This window comes from Hylaeus anthracinus, unplaced genomic scaffold (assembly GCF_026225885.1).
Source record: "Hylaeus anthracinus isolate JK02 unplaced genomic scaffold, UHH_iyHylAnth1.0_haploid 12001, whole genome shotgun sequence".
NCBI classification, from domain to species: domain Eukaryota; kingdom Metazoa; phylum Arthropoda; class Insecta; order Hymenoptera; family Colletidae; genus Hylaeus; species Hylaeus anthracinus.
In genome coordinates this window covers 17,990,874-18,013,041 of record NW_026534348.1, presented here as the reverse complement: position 1 = coordinate 18,013,041, position 22,168 = coordinate 17,990,874, and the positions used below count along the sequence as shown (strand labels likewise).

At 32.1% G+C, this 22,168-nt stretch overlaps 1 protein-coding gene across 14 annotated transcripts in view; it reads right to left on the bottom strand.

The window, feature by feature from the left end:
• Positions 1–14,297, bottom strand: part of LOC128891195 (inositol 1,4,5-trisphosphate receptor) — a 112,654-nt gene extending 98,357 nt beyond the window's left edge. For all 14 annotated transcript variants that reach the window (XM_054150498.1, XM_054150505.1, XM_054150502.1 and 11 more), the window contains exon 1: positions 13,834–14,297. The gene's annotated coding sequence lies outside the window, so the exon portion shown is untranslated. The remainder of the gene's footprint in view (positions 1–13,833) is intronic.
• Between the last annotated feature and the right edge of the window lie 7,871 nt (positions 14,298–22,168).

Here is a 22,168-nt window from a genome sequence, read left to right as displayed (position 1 = left end):
GATCTCGATCAAGTTTTTAGCGTTATTCTACAATACTAATAAATATTGTGTGTACCAACGCCACTCCATTCTCGAAATAAACAAAAAATAATTTACAAGTAACTAATATACTAAATATGCAAAACATTTTAGTAGATACTTTAACAGGCGTGGTGACTAAAGCGCAGGTTACTAGCGCTCGTTTGTTTTCTTTCACTAATATTCAATCTCTGACCGATCAATTTTTTTTTTTCATTTTATTACAATTTTTTCTTTCATTGAGCTTACTGGAAAAGAATGTAAATGCCTCAAAAGTACGAACAAGGAATATATTTAACACGAATATGGGTGAAAAACAATTAAAACGTGTTATGACAATTTTCCAATTTATTTTACGCCATCTGTCCCTTGGAACAGGTATCATGGAGGTAAGTTACGGAATAGGTTCACTGTATTTCAGCGATTCTAAATACTTCAGTGGGCAAATTTGCTGTTTAGTCTTCAAATTTGAAGATCGTTTTGAGTTTGCTCCTGCGTCCTTTTTCTTTAATACGTTCTAATTTCTCAGATAAGTACAACATTTATAAATAAAAATGTGACACACTGTAGATAAAACCGGAGTGGTCACGCAGGATAATTCTGTAAACAATTATAGGTGCTATTATGTTGCTTGTTAATTGATTACTGTTTGATACTATGAAATGATTATTAAACTGATATTCGATCTCATTTTAATTAAACAGTTTAATTACTACTGTGTATGTTCAAACACGACCTGGTTCGTGGAACGACGAATTCATAAATGCATTGATATAAACATGCATTACTTTGAATAATTGTAATCATAATATTACTTTGCAAATACTTTACAATTGAATGTTCTTGTTTTTGTCTAATAAGTACTTATTGTTTATTGTTACGTTCTCGACCTCAATGCAGGTACTCTTCAGTAAAACAGATTTAATAGAAACTTCAATTTTAATAAATACAAGCAATGATAGTAGCCCTTTAGACAAAAGTATTTGGAAACATCGGTGGAGATACAATGAAAATTATGAGTGTGAACTTCTCAAAATTATTACAAACTGAACTACTTAAACATGTAGTTATCGTTCAATTTTTAACATTTGGATTTATTTACACGTCTGATTTGTTTCGTAATTTTATCGATGTCTCTTAACAAATTTTTCTAACGGAGTATCTTTATTATTACCTCACTGTCTTAAAATTGTAGTTTACATCAAATAAAAATTGAAAAGAATTCACAACCGAAATTTAAAACATTCTAATTGATTATGAATATTCATTGGCTCGAAATATAAACCAAAGTCTCGTTATTTTTTAGTAACCCTATATATTTTCACACGGGGATCAACGTCGCGGTTATAACGTCTAATATTTGCCAGCCGAGTGTGATAAATTTCATCAGCTTTAACAATTTACACAAAACGAAAAGAAAATTGTTTCTGTCATATCGGAAACTGGGAACACGGATCAGTTGACACAATAACACTGAAACGATCTGAAGAGAATTGAAAAAGTTCCATTTTGTTTGATGAAAAATTCGAGCACGAACGGGTGTGTCAAACACATGCCACCCACTCTCTTCCGTTCGGTGTATTGAAAGCAGATAGAAATAGCGATTCGCCTCTGTATCGTATATTTATGCGGAACCGCTCTCATACTTCCCAATATTAGCGGTGGGATCAACCGTATCGCAAGTAGCATTAAATCATGATGAAAGTATGAAAAAATGATAGCGAGAATCCGACTATATAGAACGAAAAGCTACTATATGATTTCAAATTAGAAATCACTAGGCATCATAAATTCATAAATTCGCAATAATTCCGGTAAATTACGTAATTGAATACAAAGAAATAACATGTCTTTAGTATAGGGAGCTTGCTTTCAAAATTACAGACAAATAAATTCTGTTTAATATTAAATCCATTTTAATTTATACGAGCATATCATAAATAATACAAAGGTATGTAAAATGTTATTGTCCACTCTAAAACTTTTTTACCTGTTTATGAAATTATTAACAATTAAAAAAATATTAACTAATATTTAAGATACCGCTACTAAGTAATGACTATAAGAACAATATTTTAGCGGTCCTTTTAAAATTATAGACAAAAACATTCTGTTTAATAATCATGTTCTCTCTCTAACATTCCCTTCGTTTTTACCATCTATCTTCTTATGCTACTATTGAAAATAAAAAAAAAACAAAATAGGAAGACATTCAACTTATAACTTATGTCTGTTAGACGCATACACTTCTTCGACAAAATATTGTCCTCATAATCATTACTCATTATTCATTCCTGTTTTTCTACTTTTCAATCATTTGTTTAAATATACGAAACATTGAAATGAAAAGAAACCGCAAATAATATATATATATATTTACATGCCTACATATTATTTCTGATATGATATGCTTATATATGTATATAAGCTTATAAGTTTATAAACTTATGCAATAAATGACAAGTAGTTATAAAGAGGAAATTATATTGGTCGCTGATGGTGATTACAATAAAATTCGACTCTACGTGTCATTTTATATTCATATCTCGGAAAACATATACTTCCAATATAATCTCAATTATATGAACATTGTTTAATCAAACGTTCAATTATTCAAATGCTACTTACCCGAATGCTAGATTATTAAAATTCGATTATCCAAACGTTTCACTACTGGAGCTCTACGTGTTCCAATTCCAGGTTCAGGTAATCAAGATTCCACGGTACGTACTTATATGCAAAATCGATTCCCAACGGAATGTCTTCAATGCTTACACAAATACTTCCAACACTAATAGCAATACTCAAACATGTAATCGAGATCTAATAACACTTACATTTTATTATATAATATTTTATCTCCTATCCTTCTATCGTAGGTCACAGCAGTGTATCTCAAAATATGTTTCACAAACACCTACGAGTTCTTACACAAAAAAAAGCAATTATATAATAAATTAATTTAAAAAGAAAAGCTTTCCATTATATTTTACTCTTACTAAAAATAGTTGATGAAACATTTTTTGTCGTCGATACTAAAAATATTATTAAAGAAATGTGACTGAATCAGTATTAACTATTTTCATCGATGATAAGTTAAACTGTCACCTATTCAATTTTCTTTTTCATTAATTATGATCTGTCTATTATTAGAATTAATACGGTACTGGTCACTATATACAGGTAAATTCTGAAGACGAGTCAAAATTATGGATCAAAACACGAAGAACTGTTTGTATGATTAAAATGAATGTCATGTGACACTATAAATATCCGTTGTGCTTTGGAATCTTCAGTAAACATATCGATTTCATAAATTGTATTAGTTATGTTATTAGTTGGAACAGAATTTTAATTTATTTTTAAAGAAATTTAGTCAACTTTTGTAGATTTATGAACACAATGTTCCGTGTTTATTCCGACTCGTTACTATCGTTACTCCTACTAGTTACTTAGTTTATTATTAATCTCAGCCTTTCGGCCCAGAAATGTAATTTAGTTTTACATGTTATAGAACTCACTCATCCGTCCACGATGTCTATATTATAGACCTTTTTGCCTAGAACTCTCCCTTCAAACGCTATCTAGTACCTATTCTACGGTTTTTCCGCACCTCGCTATTGCAATCAGTTTTTGGTTATCTAATCACCCAATCTTTCTTTAAATACTCTGACATCCGTCCTGTAATCAAATACCTGTATCTAGTATTATAATAAGCCCTTTTTAATTCATTACATTGCACTTGTTCTTGATTTTCTATATCTCTAGTAATCAATTCCTCGATCATTTTATCTTCCCCCCCCCCCTCAATCTTCTAATCACACCCTGGCTATATCAATTTCTTGTGAAATACTCTTTCTTTCTACACCATTTTTTGTCCTTCTCTGTTCCTTTTCCTAAGAAACTCCTTCGATTTTCCCTTCCGTCTTCCTAATCCCTTCTACAATATTCAATGCTTTCCTTCCATTCATTTAACTTTTGTCTCCTTCTATTTCTGTTCAAATTATGTATCTCGACTCAAACGTAGTATCCATCTCAAGTTGTACCCTTTCTGTCCACCCAAAAAATTCAGCTCCATGAAAATATGTGACACTCTTAATTATACGGTGAAACCTTATAAATAAAATACCTTCCTCTTAAGGAGTAACACCACTCTAGAGGCTGAAAAAAGGCCTAACTTTGATCATCAATTTTTAGGGTATCGCAAAAAGAGTAGGATTTCTTTTTACTTTTTACTTTGAAGTATGAACAAAAATTGTTGTATTACAATTTTAGTACAAAATGGCGGCGACAAAGCGAACCTTCGAAATTGACTTTTTTTAAAACGCCTTCACGGAAGGACGGGTTTCTCGTTGTGTATAGAATCTGGAAATAACCAAATAATGTTGTAATCTATATACAGTTGGCTATAGAAGTACGTAGAGGTTTTTTTTTTTTTAATCAAATCTTGTAAAAATAGCGAACTAACCCAATTTTTGGCTAGAAAATAAATAGTAAATTGTTAAAAAAAACGAAAGTTTACATTAAATAAAAAACTGCTACGTACTTCTATAGTCAACAGTATATATATTATGAAATTTGTTGGATTTTTGTTCCAAATGTTATATATAACGAGAAAACCTTCCTCCCGTGAAAGCGTTTTGAAAAAAGTCAATTTTTAAGACTCGCTTCGTCGCCGCCATTTTGTACTAAAATTATAATACAACAATTTTTGTTTGTTATTCTTTTTGGGATACCCTCAAAATTAATTACCAAAGTTAGGCCTTTTTTCCAGCCTCTAGAGCGGTGTTACCCTTTAAAGCAGTCTTTGAACCTTTTGTCTCCAATGCCCCATACCTACTTGTCTTATTATTACATTGATTATTTTAGCTCTTTCTCTCACATGTTCAATCATATCCCCATTTCTTTGCACTTTGACTCCTAGATGTATGAAACTCTTGACTACCTCAATTTCATTCCCTTTTTATAACCAGTTAGTTTTTTTCGTCCTACCTCCTCCTTTTCTGAAAATCATCATTTTTTTATTACTTGTGTTCAACACCAAGCTACTTTTATCTAATAATCTCTTTAATCTTCTTATCATTTGTTCCATTGCTTCCTTCCTTTCTGCCACCAACACTAAGAAGTAATCGGCATATGCCAATGACCATAGTTTTTCCTTCCCAATTATTATCCCGCCTGCTTGGCCATCTTTTTCTAAGTCTGATCGTATTCGATGTCTCTACATACAAATCCTTTGTTCTTTCTATTAGACCTATTCTTACTCTTCTCTTCTACATCACTTTCCAAAGTTTTGATCTAGTGACTTTCTCGAAGGCCATTTTTCGATCCATAAACAAAATATACGGTTCGCCACCTTTTCACATCGTTACCCTCTCAGTCGTATGTTTCGGATTATACAGGGTGAGTCTTATAACGTGACGACCTCAAATAAATCGTAAGGTATTCGTTGTACGACAAAATGTTTCAAACAAAAGTTGCATGGTATCTAGGGGGACATACAGTGCTGCAATCTGTTTTTCATTGCCTTACTTTTTTATTGAGATATTAGGGTTACCTTAAGTTTTGTAAATGGAATGTCAGATATTTTTTTTCGAATTCCGATAAATCGTCAAATTTTGCGTGAAAAAGTATTCCTGAAGTGGGACTTGAAATGAATAATTACTGAGATATCTTCAAATTAATAATCTTCTATTAGGAAATACGCTTAGTCAACGTGATTCTTAGCACGACTTTATTCACGTCGGTAGGTCATGTCTGTAAACAAGTTCCCTGTTAAATATTAATAATCATCAACACGAAATGCCTATTTAGTATCTCGGTAAGCGTTAAAGTCGTATTGAGAAAGGTGCTACATTTTTCTTACGATGTTCAGTAACAGTGAAACAACGTTATGATAATTGTTTATGGTGCGTGTGAAGAAAATGCTATAAGAGCTAAGATCTTGTACCAAGCTAAGTATCCTAATCGAAATCAGTCCTCGCATTCTACCTTCTTAAGCCTTAGTCGAAGACTCAAAGAACATGGCAATTTTAATGTACAGAAACGTAAAAAAAAAAGATACATATTGAATTGAGTAACCTTCTCCTTTTCGAAGTCGGTTAAAAAGGTATCACAGGAAGTTGTAAAAAATGAAGGATGTCGTACTTCAACCTTAGCAGCTATTGTTCATAAACTTCTTTTATAAATATCTCAGTAATTATTCATTTCAAGTCCCACTTCATGTAATACTTTTTTTACGCAAAATTTGATGATTTATCCGAATTTGAAAAAAAATATTAGGCATTTCATTTAAAAAACTGAAGGTTACCCTAATATCTCAATAAAAAAGTGAGGTAATAGAAAACAGATCACATGACTGTATGTCCCCCTAGATACCATGCAACTTTTGTTTGAAACATTTTGTCGTACAACGAATACCTTACGATTTATTTGAGATCGTCACGTTATAAGACTCACCCTGTATATGTTATCCATCGTTCCGTTGAGTTTCTTAAGCCCCGCTTGTGATTCAGGGAAAAAATTCCCTTTGCTTCAACGTTATATTTTAGACGCTGATTTAAGATCGCTGCATAGGTCTTGTACACTGAGTTGAACAATGCGATATCTCTGTAATTTTTTATATTCTCTTTATCACCCTTTTTCAATAAAGGCACAATGACCACATTTCTCCACTCCTCCGAAAATCCACCGCCTCTCTACATCTCCGTTATTATTTTAAATACTTTTCGTCGATCCTCCCATATGCACCCACATATTTCTTGTAATTTCATCTTCCTTTGCAGCTTCCTTTCTTTTGATCTTCTTTATTTTTCATTTAATTTCGGTGTCTGCCAGCTCGTCTTCTTCATCTCCATCCAATACTCGTTACTCCTACTACATAGAAGTAATGAAAGATAATAAATTTGGTTTAAATTTTCATTAAAAATTTTCTTTTAAAACATCTTCCTGAAAGTCATGTAATAAGAATTGGCTGTGTCTAGTTACTCTAATAAATTATTTCATTATTAATGTGTATTAATTAACCTCATAAGAACGTGTGTTTTCTTTGAATATGTGTATTACTTTAGTTTATCATCCTGAAGGGGCCGGGCATGTGACAAAGACGTAGAGAAATTGATTAAACAAACGTCTTCCGGAAACACATATACACAAAGTATTAAATAAATTTCAAGAAAATTCATACAAATCTACCAATTTTTCTTTATATTTATATTTCTACGCTTTCGCAATCGATAACGTACGAATAGATTGAATTAACAGAAAAAGACACCATCAGATTGAATAGAAATATTTTCAATCACGAATGAATTTTCATTTACTTAATAATTTCATTCGACTGCGAAGAATAAAAAATTTGAGGAACACTGGGTTAAAACTCCCATGTGTATACTATAGTTGACAACTGCTGACTAGTAATATGCGACGAGCAGATTAATGCCTTTTTCTGACTCAGTGCTTCTAAATATAGGACAGGTGTAGAAATTGCTGTACACAGCTGATACTAAATTTGAATTACCATATATGTAGCCGTTCCAGACTTTGGTACCAATTTAACGGTATCAAGTACTTGGAAAGTTCATTAAAAGTGGAACATTTAATTCGACGAGTACTTCTCGAGGCCAACGAAATGATACTCGTCGCTGGATATCGAATCGATTTATTTTCAAAAGAACTATATTCGACTTGACCTCAACAGTATAGAGTTCAGATGAATCACACTTGAAAAATTGAAAGCCATACAACTGCCACCAACTGTGCGGTGTCATTAACCTTTACAGAGTGTAATACCGTGTATAATTTAACGAAATAATATTTCAAATACTACTTTAAATAGTAGATACTACACAGATGGAATAGGATACTTTTCAACCTTGAACGGATTTTACAATTTTTAGCCGTCTATTATTATTTTCATTTCAAACATAAAATACAGCTGAGTGTCAATTTTACAATATGTTCTTTCTTTGCTCTTTCTACATCAAGGATGATTGAAAACGTGTTATATATAATTTGACTATAGGAAGTACCAAAAAACCAATGTTAATAGTCATTTGTTGTGTAAACAATATTTATGATCAACACAATTACAGTTTGTTATATATTTTTCAATTAAAACATTACATAGTTACAAAATAATGAAAGTGTTCACTGACTACATTTTTAAGATGAAAAATATTCCATGACTAAAAGAACAAATTACTGCTTCAACTTTCAACTAATTTTATCACTTTAAATATGAATTATTATTTTAATTTGCGTTTAAACATAAAATGCAATTATGCATTAATCATTATAAATTAGTTGTATTAAATGTGCATCAAATTTAGAGTACGTTTTTTTCTGCTTGTCCTTGTATATATTAAAAATGATTAAAATTTCATTGTAAGTTCTTGATAATGTCAACACTTTTCATTTTACACGTCACGTAGTTACAAAATAATACAACTGTTTGCTAAATATATTTTAATAATAATATATTTTATAGAAACACAGTATTAATATTTTAATTTTTTATTTAGAAAGAAAATACATTTGAACATTAATTGTTTATCAATTTTAATTATTTATACATTTTTAAGTTTATACCTCATGTAAAAACAAAATAATACGAAGGATCATTAAATGCTGTGTACGATAAAAAAAAGTGTCCTTTAAATGTACGTATTGTGAGATGACAAGTGTTCGATAAATGCATTGTGAGATGGGAATTATTCTATTTATTCGAAAAAAAACTTTGGCTGCGTTGGAGACACATGGGGTTACAGAAAGATATCGTTACGCTCGATTCGCTTCCGCTCTGGCGATCCATTGAAAAAGTTTCACAGAAAGCAAACACACGAATCAGACGTGAGCTCATTGGCCCCACGAGCAAAGTTACGCGAACATTTCGCGGAATAATCGTAATGCAAATACTGAACACGCTACACGTAAACTGTTATCACCAGCAGTGTCAACCTAGAAAGAATTATCCGGTAATTACTACACCTATTGTCATCTTCAAACACTATACTACCGTTTATGTCATTTTCACAGAAGCTTCGACTCGTGATAGGCGAGTACGAAATAAAAACATATAACTAGCAATACAGAAGGTAAACCTTTCATTATTTTTGTCAATGAACCCATCCACATCTTTTTTAAATAAATGACAATGTGTGATTGGATCGAAACACATTCAAGTGTTTGAATATCGTGCGACTAGTTCGGTCGTTGACAAACTTCTCGGACAAATACTATAGATGTCTGAAGTAATTAACGCCGTCAACCACGATGCGTTGTCGGCGTTAACAAAAAAAAAAAGAGATTTAACATAAAATTTGCAAAAAGAAACCGAGTCTCGTTCAATTGTATGGAAAGCATCATCCACGACGCGTCGTCTCCATTGTATCCGCAATCTTGCTATATTAAAAGTACGCAATTAGCACAAAATAATAACGCATAACATAAAATCACCTAAATTACAAATGCTACCGTTAATCGGTATTGCCGATGACGACTCAACGTCGTCATCCGAATTATAGCGATCATGCATGATCCGTAGAACGATTATGCCATACGCAGTCATTCTGGCACACAATGTGTATTACATTTTGCAACGTTTTATACTTGGACATGTGAATATTGAAGTACTCGACCATTTAACTATTGTGTTTAGAGCTTGCCCGAGCAAGAGTGAGGTCTCCAGATTATGGCGCCCGGTAGGATAGGAACCTCACTCTCGCTTAGGCAAACTACAGCCAATCCCACAAGTATTCGTACTCTCTATGTCTATTGAAGAAAGTCTAAATTAAATAGTAGGTTTCATGTAAACAATCACACATTTTATTGAAGTAAAGAAGTTACAGTATCAGTTAAGAATTTAGTCTCTTGTGTAGAATGAATAAATGAAATTAGTGTAATATTTTAATACAATGAACACTCCTAATTTCTTCGTAATTACTAACATTGTACAATGTTTAAAGATGCCTTAAGTACAACATTAGTCATTTTAATAGTACGTGTGCATGGGTAACGATTATGTACTCGTTAAACAAAAATTACAGATGTATAATATATGTATATTATAATAATTGTAGAAATTGCTTTGATTATTTTAAATAAATAAATTTATAGACACTCAGAGTCATCAAAAACAATATATTTATAACATATTCGATCTTTATATTCGGGTCCTAATCATTAAAATTTAGATAAGTTATCCAAAAAATTGAATATTCACATTAATAATTTAATGTTGAGGTTATAACCCATCCAAATTTTAATACAAGTCGAAAACGTTCTAACTGTATTGATTGCGAAGACTGTAAGTACCAATAGATTTATATGTTATTATAATTGTTTAAGTAATAAACATTACATCCTATTATAATAAATTTTCGTCAAATGTTACCACAACCTGGAAAAACAAGCATGTTGAAAACATGTTATAAGCGAACAAATGAGCCTTCAGTAACGAATAGATAAGTACTAGAGACGTCGTGTGCGATAACCCACCTCCTCGTTGCGTCGAGGACGATTGAATTATTAAGGGGGTATTATCGTCTAGAAACTTCAAAAATTCGACTCTTTTTTTGCATTTTCTTATCATTTGGGGTTTTGAGAAAGTGCCTCGAAAATATTAATTTGAAATTCGTAGAGCTCTCATAGTTACAGAGGCTTAAAGGCTGTTCACCAGTATTAGTGCTAAATGTATAGCAAACTTTAAACGCGTTTTTCTCGAAACGACATTTTTCAAGTCGGGGGCACATTTGTCTCAGAAACTATTGGACCGACTGACTTCTGGTTTTACACACATTTCGAAGGCACCATCACCTATGGTCTGAACTAGAATTATACCGATAGCTTGAATATTTTAGCCCTGTTCTCATATTTTAGTTGACAATTTTCCGGGAAAATTAAACCTTAATTTTCAAACAGCTACGATTCCGATGAAAAATTTAGTACTTACTTAATCCTAGTTCAGACGATAATTATATTCATGTAGATTGAAAAAAAAATTTGTTTTTCTATCTCAGACGACTAGAACCGCCACAACCTGCGCGCCCGATTGAACGAGCGTCTCGCGCCACAACCTGCATAACAGCGCGTAACTTGTATTAGATTTCAATGAAGTATTTCATAAAAATTTGTGTTGTTAGTTGAAACCTGTTTTATTATGCATAAAAAACCCTGGTACTGTAGGTTTCATAGTTTTCGCAAAATTAATTCCTAAAAATTACTGAAAAAACAAACTTCTAGATGATAATACCCCCTTAACAAATGAAAATAACAAAATCTTCCAAATTCCCCGAGAGCATTAATAATTACATTTATAATTTAGAGCAGAATAAACCTCTATTTCTTCAACAATTTGCACTAATTCTCCAAAATATATACAGTGGGTGTAGAAAGTATTCGTACACCAATCAATTTCCAAAAGAACTGTGTGAAATTGTAATTTATTAACTTATTTTTTATAAACAATAACATTCCACATATTCTCGGAAGTCTCTAAGATAGATATAGTCCAAACAACATTTACTAGTTAATATAATTTGTGAAATTAACAAAGAAAACACAATTAATCGATAGAAATGTTGAAGCAATAAGTATTCGCAAAACTGTTTAATTTTTAAAACTTGATTAAAAGAAAAAAGAAATTTATATTACAAGTATATAATACTTTCTTCGTGGGATCTTCTTCAATTCCTCTATTAGAGCCATTTTTAAAAGTACTTCACTGGAAATTTGATGTTTTCTAATTCGTACGATGCAATAAACTAATGTGTTTACATTACAAACTCTACTGTAAATGGTTACAAATACTTATTGCTACAAATACATATTGCTTCTATACTTTTACTCACTTTTCGCATTCTTTTGTTAATTTCACAAATTAATATTAACTAGTAAACGTTGTTTGGACTACATCTATCTTAGAGACTTCCGAGAATATGTGAAATATCATTGATTATAAAAAAGGAAGTTAAGAAACTACAATTTCACAGAAAAGTTTTTTGAGAAATTGATCGGTGTACGAATACATTTTACACCCACTGTATTATACTCCAGACGGAAAATCCGTAGAAAAAGAAAAACGTCATTCGTTAGTTAAAAAAAAATATATATGAAGAACCCTATGTAAACTGTTTCGATTAAATATAGATAGTTCTGGTCAACAAATAACTAAGCTTTGAAGTTTGATGAAAAAAAAAAAAGAAACGATATTTCATGTGAAGCAACGTGATATTTATTTTACGCGCTCTATTTCCATCGTTTTCTCGTTTGTAGCCGCTCGTATGGTAATCGTAGTAAAGAGCAGTGGAGGGAGGATAAATAAAATGCCATGATGAGACTTGAACTGGAAGAAATCCATTTACGAGGTCTCTTCGGATAATTGTTAAGAATTCTATTGCAGGAATGGGCAATATTCTTATCGCGATAAAAATTACGAATAACGAATAAAACATGATAATTGCCTGGTATTTGTTAAAATAAGAATTAGAATTTGATTTACAGAATGAAATAACGATAATTTCATGATAAAATACATATAAAAATTTAGCCATTCGATGAAATAAACGTTGCGATTAAATTGATATGTGATGATTGAAGATTAAATAGCAAAGCAAATATATAAAATGAACCATTGAGTACTATGCAAAAATGAAATAGCAAACTGAATACATAAAATAAAGCATCCAATGCGAAGTAAAAATATTAACGAAAAATAAATATATAAAATAAATTATTAAATCGTATCCAAAATAATATAAGCAAATTCGTATATAAGATTAAGTGACACGGGCCTTTATGTATGTTTACTTTGTACGGTAGCAATTTGCTGAACCTTGCCAATTCACTTTGATTTTTCAATTCGTACATTTGATTGTCTGTACCTGAGACAGATTATAGTACATCTAAATTTTGATAAATTAATATTTTGCGATGAATATCGAAAAGAAATACGAAATTAAATGAAAGATGTAACATTAGTTGAACGACTTAATTTATGCATCGCAGATTTCTAACATTTGAACTTAATATAGTTAAGTATAGATCGTGTATATACTACTTTAATTTGCCTGATTATAATTAACGAAACAGATAACAACGATTCAAATACACTTGAAGTTTTATTCGATATTTTGGAGCTTCTTCAGGAATCTAAAGTTACTAATAAAATATTCGCACTTAATGTACATTAATGAGAAAAGAATGACAACCTTCGATAAATATACTGAGAGTCGAAAATTGTTCCGATAATTAAAAAAGTTCTGTATGACGCTGTCATAATATGAGTTAAACATATTCATCAGAAATTTCCAACATTTGGATATAACACAGTTCGCCTCTGAAATGTAGAACTGTACATTTTCTTTTATCTTTCGTTATTACAATGAATGGAATACATAAAAATGATTCGAATGAACTCGATGTTTTGTTCTATATTTTGGAGCCTCTTCAGGAGTTTACAGTTAAGAATAAAATATTTGCACTCGGTATACACTAACAACAACAGAATGTCAACGTTCGGTAATTATACTGTCAAATGAACAAACTCTAATCAAAAAGAGTTTCGGAAGTCGCTGTTCTAGCGATAAAGTCGCGCCGAATCTAACTTATCGAGATGTCATAAAATGATCGACCGCGTTAAAAGAAATGCGAATGACTGACAAAACGTGAAAAAAACGCGCAAAAAGTTTAGCTAAGGATCCGACACGGAGGTGGGCAACGATCGAGGGGAGAAAACACACGAGAAAACTTGTACTTTGCACTATCAGTATTCAGTCGAGGAAAGGAGAAGAAAAAGAAAGAAACGTGTTTACTCACTTCCTCGCCGACCGTGCTGTTACAACACTTTCGGAGCACTTCACGTCGCCGATCGTGAAATCGTTTCCGAGGCGGTACTCGCCACCGGTTCAAGAACGTTAGAACTGTTCCGCGAACAGGAAAGCCAAAATTACTTCAATATACGTCGATGATGTATTCGTTCGTTGAATGCACGTTTACAGGAAAAGGCAACAACGTTCGCCCGATGATCGCTTCTCGTTAACTTTTCCACATTAATACGTGTCACGGAAACGGCGATTCTCTCGCGCACAGAATAATTTTCTGGACAGTCTCTCGCGTTCGAATCGGTTCAAAAGACCAGCTAAAAATGCACTGGACGATGGAATTTCGGTGGCGATGAGCGAGTGTTCAACACGACCGTTATGTATCACCGATGCGCACGTATACACGACAGTAGGTAAACGAGGAAAGAAGGACGTTCGCACCGGTCGGTGGTTCTGGCACGACTGGAGCACTGGACACGCACACAGCTTCGAATCCGGTCGGCTTTACAGATGGCCGAGCGCAGGGCCGACTTTACACGAAGCCAGCCGATGTATCGCGCCTCGGGGTGCCTCTTGCTAATGGCGCGTTGGAGATGGACAAAATTTTATTAAAATTATAAATTACGAATAAAATCAACGTACAGAGATTTATTCGAAATTTTCATATGATTGAACGATTAAATCTCCGTCTATTTTTCATGAAGTATTTCATTATATAATTTTTATTATATAAAGTTAATTATATAAAGTTAATTACAGTGGGTGTAAAAAGTATTCGTACACCGATCAATTTCCAAAAAAACTATGTAAAATTGTAATTTATTAACTTACTTTTTGTAAACAATGACATTCTACATATTCTCGGAAATCTCTAGAATAGATAGATTACAACAACAAAAATAGCTATTTCTGTAAGTTGCGAAATTAACAAGAAAAAAACAATTAATCGATAGAAATATTGAAGCAATAAGTATTCGCACGACTGTTTAATTTTTAAAACTTGATTAAAAAAAAAGAAATTTACATTGATTTACAAGTATATAATACTTCCTTCGTGGCATTTCCCTTTGATTTTATCATTATTGCAACTCTTCTAGGCGTTAAGTTAACTAAATTATTAGTTATTCAAAGTGGGATCTTCTTCAATTCCTCTATTAAAGTCTTTTTTAAAAGTACTTTCCTGAAAATTTGATGTTTTCTAATTCGTACGGAGCAATAAACTAATGTGTTTACGTTACAAACTCTACTGTAAATGGTTCGTCATTAGAATCGTACAAATACTTATTGCTTCTATACTTTTACTCACTTTTCGTACTTTCTTGTTAATTTCGTAAATTAAAATGACATAAGGCCGTTAGTACCTCTAGCAACGGGCCTGGCTAAGCGTCATCGAGTGATCGATCAATCGAGTCTCATCTTTCTCTATTTGTCACTGAATTTCCGCCACTTTCGCTCCCATAATTGCAATTTGATCTATCATTTGCTCCATTGTTGATGCGCAAGTGGTAATAAATTTTTGTATACAACAATTACGCAAACAGAATTTTGGACGTTGATAAGAGAAATAATTACATAGATTCTACTATCTTCGAATAAATATTAATAATTATGTGCGAAAATATCCGTGATAAATTCAGTGCTTAAAGACGGAAATGCTGAAGTTAACTTAAGTTGTATTTCAATATCTTGCTTATTATGCAATATGTAGAAAATGAAAACTATTATATTCGTCGGTATTGTAGAAATCTTTGGGTAAGTGGGAGGATCGCTTGCATCGATACAGCAGAACGTATACCAATTGGCGGTATATCCAAGCGTATATTATAAACAGAGGTGGGTAATATTTGTAGAATAAATATTTTAAATACTATTTCAAACAATAGATTCTTCATAATTAAAATAAAATAGTATTTCAAATGGGATATAAAATTTCAGCAATTAAATATTTTATTTCAAAAAATACTTGCATGATCCGAAACAAAATATTTTATTTTTAAAAATACATGCAAGATTCGAAATAAAATATTTATTCACTATTTACTATTTAAAATACGTATTTTACCCAGCTCTGATTATAAATTTAAACTGAACAAAATACAGGATGTCCCAAAAATGTTGGATATCCTTGAAAGGCGTGGTTCGAGGGATGATTTGAAACATTTTTTTCCTTAGCGAAAATGTTGTTTCAAATCACCCCCGAACTATCCCTTTCAAGGACCTGCGACATTTTTGGGACACTCTGTATATTTAAAAAAATATTAATCATTTTTATTTTAAATTATATTTATGGAACATTCAATCGGTGTATACGAAAAATGTATTCGATAATAAAACATTTGTGTATTTACTAAGAAAATCCATTTATTTATAAATCAAGGAATTCTGAACTTTTCAATTTAACGCAGATGAAATAGTTACTGCGATATGGAAAAACATCAATGAACTGGACAATAACGTGAATTTCAGGATACATATCACAAGGGAAATAATCTCCACGACGTTGATCTTTTCGTTTTATTGTACCAAAATTTCATCTCGTTAAATCATTATTAATTCAATATAATATATTTATCCTTTATATTTGTTATATCTTATTTATAATAAGTATTTGTTAGAGTGTAGTGTTCATTGTTATTCTTTATTGTGACGCCATGAGCCATGAGAACGTGGAATCAGCGAGTTCTTAATTACCGTTAACTATACTAGCTAGAAAGACATTTTGTGATTCTTAACAAATCCATGAAACATATTTAACAGAAGCACGCCGCCTCGTCGCTTCTGCGCATACCTATTTCGCTTGTATCTCTTCTTTTCTTTTCGTTGAAAAAAATTGAAATCCGGGGACACTCGAATTCTTTCATTCTCGTTGTTGTCCCGGATTTCCCAGAAAAATTATTCATTTCTTTTTCCCTGTTCGTTTAATAAACACGAGCACTCGGACAATATAGACAATCCATATATTAAAACAATAGATATCTAAGAAAATTGTACAACTAGCTTAAGGCTCTAGTTCCCATAAATCAGTTCGAATTAGAATTTCAACGAGGAACGTTTCTCAAATTGTCGGGTTTTAATCGACAACGTACAGAGCGATCATCTATAATCCACGATTCGTTCATCGCGATCGAGCAACGAAACGATCGTTTCCCTTCGTTTCTTGGTACTAGGGTTGCCAACCAGTCTTCTACAGCTCTTTCTGTTTCCTCTTTTACGTTTTCTACAGAATGATCATTTCAGAGTCGTAATAAAATCTGGTATGGTACAAAAGTTAGTGTTTCTCATTTCTCAAGAATGGTACAAATGGAAAACGAAAGGTATGGGTAATCTCATGAACATTGATGAATAATGCTGGAGGATACACCATTTATATATATATAATATTATGTAATATATATTATATATTTTTGATCATATAGATTATTCTATATTTTATACATATAGGTAATACAATATACACATACATATATAATATTACCTATAGTGTGTAAGGGATAATATGCATGAATGAGTTACGATGGGCTATCTACCAAACGGCCTAACATTATTAATTCATTCACGAGATTACCAATCATTTTCCATTTATTAGTTTCTAACTGCCTATTTCATGTTTCATTTATACAATTCTAATATCACACAAGATATTGCATAATTTTAATTCAAGAATGTTATGAAGCTTCCATCTTTAGACGTTTTCATTTTGAGATTCGAAAATTGTTGCTCTAAAGAGGGCTTTTGATGAGCAAACCGATTTCAATTCTATTTTCTCTTTTTATTATTTGTAAAAATTAGAAAACACCAAACTCGTACCACAATTGATTTTCTAACGCATAATAAAGATGGAAATTTCTTATCTGTTTTCATACTGGATAAAGTTGGCAACCCTATTCGGCACCGCGATGCAGCAGCGTAACTGATTTTAATGTACTAAGGCCTTAACGTGTCAAAGCAGCGGAGCTAATTATCGTTATACAGTAAGAAAATATATATACCTCTACGGACACCAATAATTCGATCTGGCGATCGTGCGTGGAACGTAGACACGGTTCCCAAAAACATTGTTAATTACTAATCGTCTCGTCGTCTCGAAATTCTGAACAAGTGCTCCAGATGCCTTCGCTACGATTCCCCCCTCCACTCTCTTCCTTCCTCTCCCTTTTTATTATTTTTTTTCCACTCTTTTTTTGTTCTCGATTGCTTAAAGTTTAACTTTGACTTTTTAACGAGCATCTCGATTCCCCGTAAACCCTGCAGTACTCGTGCGATCTACGATTTCCTGGATCGATTTTCTTGCGTCTCCGAATAGGCTTACATGTCGCGTTTCACGACGATTCATGTAAAAACTCAACTGAACACATTGCGCATAGGTCGAACACGAATGTTTCACCAGCGACGCGTTTCCATTTCACAGGTTTTTGTTTCTGTTTTTTTTTTCGTCTTGTTTTGTTCTTTTTTCTTCGTTTCGAGTTATCGCAAATTGTTGTGAGATTATAGGCTGAGGACTTACTGCAGAGTAAATGACAATCACGTTTCGTATGTTTCAGCATCTTAATGTTAGTCTAAACGTTACACGCTATGGATCGAGAATATTCCTACTGTCGCGTGTGTAAGTTTATAGGCGGAGATGGACAAAATTTTCGTTAGCTGAAAACTTTGAATAACGATAATTGGATCATTGTTTCACGTTGAACGAATAGAAACTTTTTGATCGAACAAACGTTGCGAATAAATCGCTGTACAGTTTTTATTCGTTTGTTATTCGAGTAAAGTTCTGCCCATCTCCGAGTTTAAGCCCTCGTGGCTCGGTCGAATCGGTGATGAAATTTTTTGACGACCGTCAAGTGTCAGCGTAGAAGATCAAGATTCTTCTCCGCTGGATCCTCGTACACGTGAAGATTTATTGGAGGCTTACCCGTGGATATGATCTACTATTTTTGTTTCTTTATGAGCGTAAGTTCTTTTTTTTTAATAAACTTTGCGCAATAATATATTGCTTCGACAAAATAGTTTATTCTATTTGATATATCTTCCAAATAGAACCAGTACTTAAATATTTGACCAAATTTCTGTAGCTTGATAAAACATAAATATATGAATAAATATATGTGTCGAGAAATTGATATGTCCAATAGTTTCCTCAAGAAATTTCAAATATTAATCAATTTGAAAGGATCCAAACTAGACCGACTTCTCAAAAAGGAAATTGAAATATCCTTTAAGTAATTAAGAAGAAAGAAGTATTGGACCTATCGATTTCAAAATTTGTACACATATTTGTGCATACATTTTTTCAAGCATTAATGATTGTTCATTTTTCATACACTGTTGAAAGAAGCATAAGAAAAAAGTTGTTTAATAGTGTCCATAATTCGAACAGTTTTGATTTTCCTATCCAAAATACATCATAATTATTTTCATTTTGTAGAATTCTGGCTATCGCGTGAACAAGAATTTTAAAAAGACAATCACAATTTCAAAATTGTTGACCTTGCAAAGCTAAGAATTTGATTGTTTATAGAAATTCCGAATTTTTATCCGTTAAGATAAAACTGTCTTAATTTTAAACAGAACAACTTAATCCTACGGACAAACCTGCAACAAACGGGCCGCTTACAGACTCACCAATTAAAAATGCCTTAAAAGAAAATATTTTTCTTCCTGTTTTTTTTTTTTTTTTTTTTTTTTTAATCTGTTATTGCGCACAATCTGTCTCTTGATCGCTCATCGCATATACATCAACCCTTTCACTGTTGTCACTGTGTGTATACTAATCTCTGTCAAACAAAGATTAGGCTGCTCTATTTTGCAACGAGTAATTAAGCAATTGGACGAGTTCTGTTGAACGCAGAAATGACAAAATATTTTATACACAGGGTGGATTACTACTCCAGACAACAATGAGCGAAATTTTAATCTAAATAATATGTTTACGAAACATTAAAATGTGAGTTACGTAATGAATAAGTTGCATCTCACGTTGGACTAATTGAAATTTATCCGAATAATGATTCAATCGGATAAACGTCTCGAATAAATATCTCTGCGCTGTTTTTATTCGTCATCCATTATTCGAATAAAGCGAATATTTACCCATCTCTGAACCTACAGTAGTGTCATTCTGGGTAAAAGAGATATAGCGAACGCCTCAAGATGAATTCAAGAATTCAAGTATCGTGTAAAACGATACTCGTGTAGATGCAAGCTAGCATTTCACGAATGAACAAAATGTTTAAGTAGATAAAACATTTCGAATATCGAACAACAGATCAAAGGAAACAACTTTTGAGACGTTATATGTTCAATCAAAATTACCAACGCTCTTCTTCTAGCCTTGGAGTATATTGATAGTAATTTCCAAAACCAAACTAAATTTATCATATTCTCTGATTCTATTTTCACGCTGTTACGGAGTCAAAAAACAAATCAGTCAGCAGAAATGTATATTGATATACAGGAATTACTCAACAAAATAGATAAGGACGACGAAACGGTAGTTCTAGCATGGGTTCCATCACATAAGGATATTCATGGAAATGTAATGGCCGATATTTAAGCGAAAATAGCAGCTACCCTTAAAACAGATAGCCAATCTATTCACAATACTTACTCGGACATCGTTAAACACTTAGAAACATTATTAAGGCAGTCTTGGACTGAAAAATGGAGAACATATAGAGCTAGCACAGTTCATAAAGCTATAGGAAGTTTTTTTGATTTACAAACGAATCCAAAATTCAAGCGAAGGCAGCAAATAGCAATAACACGAATCAGAAGCGGCCACAGCAAGTTTACTCACTCACACCTACTCAACAGAAGCCAATCATTAAATTGTGACGAATGTAACATTCAAATCACTATTAACCATATCATCCGTGACTACCCTAAATACAACGAAATCAGGAGAAAGTTGAACATCCGTAATAGCATCAGTGAAGCCAACTATTCTTTCAAATACCAGGACACCTTAGTAGAATTCTGCAAGACTATTCAGTTCTTTAACAAAATTTAATAACTCTGTACTGTTTCTGTAAGTCGCTAATAACCCATGATTGATGCGACGTTAAAGATTATTTGATTTAAGAAAAAAAAAAATTACCAATATAATTACAATTGAAACATATTTTACGTCGAACGAATAAGAGTTTTCATTCGTGGTTTATTATTCGAATAAAATCCTGCTATCTTTGATGACTCACTCGGTATGCCATAATCGGTATAAAATGAAACAGTTCAAGTTCATTTTCCTCAACGTGAATCATGATGGATACTTATCTTTACGTCTTATCTTTTTGTTTAAAATACCGAGAGCGTGGATTTGTAAATTAGCGAGGAAAGGAGTAATGCAGTTCTGTGGATAGCCATAAGAGATGGTGGGGACCTTGAACCGCGGTCGCCTTGAACGATCGAAAGATAAAAAATCACATTAGGAGACCAAATCATAAATGCTTTTCGTGATTTATTAAATTTTTTTTGTAACTTTGAGAATATTGTAGGCATGTTTTAAAGTACATTCGGCAATTTTTTCAATTTATTTTATACAGAAACCTTTGACATATCAGCTGTAGCAAGTTTTCACCCGAGTCTTCTATTGGTGGGAATTCTAGTGGTCACAATTGTTATCATAAATCAACGAGACTTTTTTCTACATTGTTGACATGTTTTGTAAGAATATGAACTAAACTGCAGTCAAAAGTATAGAAAATTGAATTTGTTTAAAGTATTTAAAAGAAAAGTATCAATTTTTACCACTTTTTGCAATAAAAAACATACTTTACACAATGATTTTATCCTAATTTTTAATTTGTATTTAAGGCATTTAAATAAAGCAAATCGATTAGTTGTTGAGTTATCATTCCCACAGTTTGAAAAAATGATTTAAAAAAAAACAGCATCTCAAAGATTTCTGTGTGAACTGAATTGTAATAATTACCAAATATATTTAAAAACATACCTAACATATCCTCAACACTAAAGAATCTCTACATAAATTCTTCTCTGTAAAAAAACTATCTATAAAAACACTTAATGCTTGCTCTCTTAAAATGGTTGCCTGCCTTAAGGGGTTATCCCTAATCAGTATTTTCATAAAATCAATTTTCCAGTGTTTGCATTTTTATGAACTACTTACATAATCTTGAGTATATTAGAAAGAAATGTTACAGTGACTCGACAAATATTCTCGAAGTGACAGGTATATTTGTAAAGACCTTTTTATTAGGTGTAAAATGTACTCAAAAACGTTTTTCTTAAAACTAATTTCTACATAAACTTCAGAACTTGAATTTTTAGTTTTTAATCAAAGATTTTTCCCATCAGATCAGTACTATTCATTT